This window comes from Arachis hypogaea, chromosome 4 (genome assembly GCF_003086295.3).
Source record: "Arachis hypogaea cultivar Tifrunner chromosome 4, arahy.Tifrunner.gnm2.J5K5, whole genome shotgun sequence".
NCBI classification, from domain to species: Eukaryota; Viridiplantae; Streptophyta; class Magnoliopsida; order Fabales; family Fabaceae; genus Arachis; species Arachis hypogaea.
In genome coordinates, this window is record NC_092039.1 from 95,349,035 (window position 1) to 95,355,532 (window position 6,498).

Sequence of the window (6,498 nt, forward strand, 5' to 3'; positions counted from 1 at the left end):
CACTAAATTATAAAAATAGTGATGCTTCACAATTTTATTAACCCAAATAACTCTTTACATCTAATATCCTACATCTATCCAAAATAAATACACAAATAAAAAGATAAAATTATAGATGTAATTTATTCTGTTCAAAATAAAAAAGAGAAGCGAAAAAACAAAAAACTCGCCCATAAATATATGTGATTAGTGATAGAGAAGCAAGGAAGTTCTATAGAAAAAAGATTGTATAAATAATAAAAATGACAACTATCAATTATACACCAAGGATGTTAAGATTGGTTTAATTTAAAAATAGCCAATAATATAATAACATAAACACATACTTAAAATAAAAAAATGAATTAATGAATATAAGGCATCATAAGTGATAGGAAGAAAAAATTAATGTTTATTTCTTTTGTTCTTTGGTTAAATATAAAAATAAAATAATATAATATTAGAGCTTATGTTTTCTTTTTTGTTGTGGTTTCATCAATCTTTCACATTATAAGGTCAAAGTCAAATAAAAAAATTTTCTATAATAAAGAATAGAATTAAGTAAAAAAATAAAAAATTTACTAAATTTAGAAGGAACATGTGCATTATTGCACATAATAAATTTTTATTGGTGAATTTTTTATTATAAACAAATCGTTGCTATTCACCAAAACTTCACTCTTTCTTTTAGAATTATCTGTCAAATAATATTGTTTGGTTCTGTATCTATGCTATGCCGCCATAGGTAAGTCACAAATGTGATTCGTGGTAAATAAACAAAAGAAAGAAAAAAGAGATCAAGAGGGTCAAAGAGAAAACCATTAAAGAATGATATGAAGTTATCGAAATATTGTAAATACATTAATGTAATTTTTATCAAAATAAAACACATTCCTATATAGGTGAAAAATTAAAATTTCTTAAGATTTTATAAAAGAAAACAAATATGATAATTATTGCTTTAGCAGATTGAAATTTTATTATCGATATTATTCCGAATATGATAATAAATAACTCAATTGAATAACATAAATTATGTTACAAATCATTATTTTAATACCCAAAAAATTAATTTAAACAGTTTAATATCTATCGTAATTAAATCAAATAACTAATATATTTGACAAATTATAATTAATTTGATTTAATAAAATCGTCTGTATGTGTTTACATTAGACACTTTAAAATGTTAGAATATTTTTTAAAATTAATTTATACTTATCTAAATTTAAAAATCTAACAAAACATCATATATTGATAAATTCAAATTTATTCTTATGTTTGTGTCTATTATGTTTTTTATATTTTAAAAATTATTTATTTTATCAAATATAAATTTTGTTTATTCTTGTTCTTATTGAAAAAAAAAATATTTTTAGTTTAATTTATCAAAGGTGCTACAAATTTTAAGAATATATTTTTTAAAATTCAAATCTGATAAGTTATTTATGATAATTAAAAATTTTAACAAATTGATAATTAAAAAATTTCAATAATATTTTATTGGAATTTTTATATAGACATAAAAATAATTATTGAATTTAAAGAAATAACATATAATTATTAAATTATATATTTTATAATAGATTATTTTAATATAAAATAAAGATAATAAAGATATTATTAAATTTTTTGAGTGTAAAATAAAATAATATATATTTTTGATTAATTTATGCCACATACACTAAAGCAAGTTTATTATAGACATTTATTAATTAATGACTTGTCATAAATTAATATATCAGTGTAAGAGTTATAATTTGCACGGATAATACTTACATTTTTTATAATACTATATCATAATAATTTATATGAACGCAACAATAATCATGTTTCATCATTGGAGTAAAAAGTAAAAAATATTACATAATTAAAATACCATATACGTTTTCACTATCTTTTTAAATAATTAATTAAAAAAAGATAAGTATCAGTTTTTTGGATAAAGTGGAATAATATAAAATACATGAGTCAAATAAATATAAATATGGACATTATAAAATTTTATTAACAATATTTTTGTAACACCCTACTATACAGAGTCTTATGCTTAAGTCATAATTCAGAGATGGCAAGGTATTACGACCTCTAAAATAAAAATTTAGTACGTATAGTAGTATGAATGATTGATTATAACTAGGAGCCTTTGTAGAAAAAGGGGTAAACAAAAACCGCAACCTTAAAGCGCAACACTCCGATCGATAACGTAACGAACAAGGATAACCAACGCGAGATTATATATATACAAAGGAGTGTCAAAAACAGGAATATCAAGACTCAAGATCCGGCTGCGAAGATAACCGGTCCGAGCATAACAATATATACATATGATAAAAATAAGGAAAACCCCAAAGGAAACCCAAAGGGACACAAATACATAAAACCTATCCTCCAAAATCTCCCATAAGAGGAGTCATCACAGTTTGTATTATTTAATGGAGATAAAAGTATCTAAGCAAAACATATAAACCAAAACATAGCCCCGAGAACAAAGGATCTTCGCAAGTATAGAAGTCTCCAGCATGCCTCAGCGGGAAACCTCACGTCCTGCATCTGAAAACCACAAAATCCGCATGGGTGAGAACCAGAGGTCCCCAGCATGGTAACAGCTTCCACATATATAATACATAATAATGGAGGAAAGCCAAAGGCAATCCTAGGACTTCCTCCGAATAATATCAAAGCTTATAAACAAGCTAAACCATAAAGGGCATCTGACTAAAGATTCTTCAGTCTAACTAATACTTCCCTTTCCAATTCCTTCAGACCTCCCAACCACCAGCAGGAGTATAGAATAGCAAACACAGTTATATCAAGCAAGGAATAAACAAATAGGAGCAGTTAAGGCATTTAGACAATTAGCAAGTAATATGCAGTCAAATAGGCAATCTCAAACAATTCATATAGTATGCATATGATGAATGCCTGTCCCTAGTGGCTGATGATATCATCTTGTCGGTTATATAGCCAACCCGACAAGTCCTGGTCGCTAACCATTGGACTGTCCCTCTGTCGTGCATCCCCAAACTCGAGTTATACTCGTTTTAAACTTGATCATAAACATGATCCATATCAATCACCCTCACTGGTGAATATTTACGGGGGTTCGAGCTCATCCGGGCCTTTCACAGTGCCCGGCCACACTTACAACATAGGGTTAACAGAGCTTCGAGTCTCAACCTGGAGCACGTGGTGGCTAGCCACTGCTACTACCCAAGGAAACTCGTACTCAGATAGTGGAAGTGCAATCTCACAATTATCAATAATTCAGCATCAACATGCATGAATTCTCATCCATGGATCAACATCCATATCAGCCATTCCGGCTCACGGTTCAATCCAGAACCAGCCAATATTCATAGCATACACAGCTATTCCGGCTCACGGTTAAATCCATAACCAGCCATATCATTAACAATTATAGCCTTTCGGCCCATGGCATAACAAGCACTTCCACCACCATCCTCCACATCTCACATAATCATCTTGATCCTCATTGATCATTCGTATTTCCCTTGCTTCACTCGCAAGTTATCACATTCACTAGCCCCTTTTTAATAGCTAGGCATGCCATAATGATTTAAGACATAAATGGTGAGATCGGAGGCTTAGAAGTATGAGATTTGGCTTTTAAAACTCAAAAATCAACTTTGGGATGAAAACAGGGCCGCGCGTACGCGCACTCCACGCGCACGCGTGAATGGCCTCAACAACTAATCGACGCGCAAGCGTCATGCACGCTAACGCGTGGATTCCAAACTTGCCCATCGACGCGCACGCGTCAACCACGCGTACGCGCGGGTGTTCTCGTGCCCCAGGCACAGCACCGGCACAGTTCTGGCATAACTCTCTGGAAAATGGCTGGGCATTTGGTGCAGCACAATCGGCGCGCCCGCGCACATCACGCATACGCGTGGATGGCACTTTTTGGAAGATCGGCGCGCACGCGCCAGGTGCGCCCACGCGCAAGGGGTTATTCTGCTAAAAATTTTCTAAGTTAAAAACTGCAGAATTCACAGATTTACACCCCAATCTTCCAACGGACATAACTTCCTCATTTTAAATCGTTTTTCACCCGTTCTTCGAACGGCATGGACATCCCGGATCCAATTTCATTTCTAAACAGATTTGGTACAAAACGGAGATCCGTAGTCCAAGTTATGTCCCGCCAAAGTATGCCCAAAAACCATATTTTCATACAAAACCACAATATGCCATTTTCAAAACAAACCATTTTCAATTTTTTTCCAAAATCAATCAAAACATGCCAATTTCATCCCTTTTCTTTGAAATCAATCAAAATGTATCAAATTCAACATCAAGCCTCCTCAACTCACACATTGACACATTACCACAAAATACAAAATCACTATCTCATCATTTTACCCCACTTCACCCAAGTGGCTCAAACTCAAACATATTGACATATCATATACTATTCCTCATGCCAATTCTCAACAACACCAATTCCAATAAATCATTATTGTACACAATCACATCATACTCACCAACAACATGGTTCAACTCACAATTCAACCATAACCAATCAACAAGCATATATCACAACATGCATGTTTCTCATACATCATACCACCAAGGCATCAATAATCATCATCACATATATGACCACATCATATATCTCAATCATTTAACAACATCAACCATTCAATGCCTATCTTAGGGCCTCTAGCCTAAGTATTTCCTACCACATTACATATTAGATACGGGAAACCGAAACCATACCTTAGCCGATTTTTCCCAAGCTCCACCGGAGCACTTCCAAATCACTTATCCACAAGCTCTCAAGGCCTCAACACCTCCAAGAACAGATTTTTCACCACCAAACCCTTTCCAAGCTTTTCAAAGTCACCAATTAAGCTCCAATATCCACACATACACAACCTAAGCCACAACCATCATACCCATACACAACATCTCAAAACCCAAACATCATAAAATCACAAATTACACTAGGGTTGAGAATCTTACCACACCCAAGGTCCAAGGAGACAAGATTAATCTTCTCCTTCAAGAGAGTTGGGTCCTATAACATCAAAGAACCCAAAATCTCAACATTTCACCCATGAAACTCGAAAATAAGGGCTGAGATTTCGAACAGAAACTTGTGGCTTACCTCAAGATTGATGGTATGGGTTTTGTAGAGCTCTCCGCGGTGAACGCGTGGCCGCAAACGGGGCGGCAATCGGAGCTCTAGATCAAAAGTTATGTTGATTTGAAGATCAAGTGAGAGAAAGAACTTGAGAGAGTGTTCTTCCTCCCATTTCTTCTCTTTTCAGCGTGTTTGGTGTTGTGTGAGGAGAGAGAGTGCTGAAAACTAGGGTTTTGGTTAAGTTATGTTGGGTCAAGGGCCCACTTTGGGTCCAATTGGCCCGGTTTGGCCCGTTCGGTCCAATCTTGGTCCGAATTCTATAAAATTGGTACCGAAATTCTCGTCTCAATCTCCTCTACCACATTTAGCCATAAAAATCACATTTTAGGCTTTCTAGAATAAATTCTCATTTATGGGTTAATTAGCTATTAATTAACCGGGTTTTACAATTTTTATACAAAGTTACCATTTATAAAATTATATTAACAATTTAAATGAATTTAGTACCATAAAATGTATTTCAGTGCTTATTTAATTATAATTATTAACCTTCTATTCTTATAAATATTAACAATCTAAATAAAATAATATCCTAAAACTTATTTTATTATGTATTTTAAAGTAATTATGAACATGCTATTTTCTAATTATTTTATAGTTTTATTTATCATTCATTTTCAATTAATTATGTTAATGTGTAAATAAATTAAATTAAATACGATAATACGTATACTAATAACATAAATGTTTAATTTGTGATTAACTTATGTTTAATTTAGTATAAATTTTTGCAAAAAAATAATTATTAGACCAATAAATAAATATATTAGACCAACAAACTTTTTTTAAATATCAAGATACAAAAGAATAATATTAAAGAACCTCAAACAAAAAATTAGTGAAATATAAAATAATAAAAAATATTAAATTTGATATTAATATAAAAAAGGAATACAAATAATGAATAAAAATTTAAAATTTAAAATTAAAATATTTAAGATTAAGGAAAGAAATAAAGTGGAACGAACTTTTGGTAAATAATGACTCAAAACATTCACGTGACAATAAATTAAATCAAATAATATATATTTAAATTAATTAAATTGAATAATTGATATAATAAATTAATTATAATTGTTTGGCTCAATAAAATAAGTAACTCTGTCTATATTACACTTGCGGTACATAGCCAGTCCTAAACTCGGATAAAGAAGGAGGGTTGTGTTAGGACTTCAACAGCCAACATAAAAACTTAGTCGAATCTTCATGACATGAATCAAAGACATTATTGTGCTAAAGTTAGGTCGTTGCTCGGAAGCAACGCGCTGTATGACTCATGTACAGTGTCAAATGAGTAAGAGCCGCTGCATCGGTGCCCGGGTATAGTGTTAAATGAGCAAGGATCCCTG

At 31.8% G+C, this 6,498-nt stretch overlaps 1 long non-coding RNA gene across 1 annotated transcript; it reads right to left on the minus strand.

Annotated features, from left to right (window-relative positions):
* Positions 1-2,199: 2,199 nt before the first annotated feature.
* LOC140184328 (uncharacterized) lies at positions 2,200-5,293 on the minus strand. Its single transcript, XR_011880772.1, has 4 exons — positions 5,114-5,293; positions 4,969-5,023; positions 4,723-4,881; positions 2,200-2,532 (listed from the first exon to the last, which is right to left on the minus strand). It is a non-coding gene; the product is annotated as an uncharacterized lncRNA (long non-coding RNA).
* Between the last annotated feature and the right edge of the window lie 1,205 nt (positions 5,294-6,498).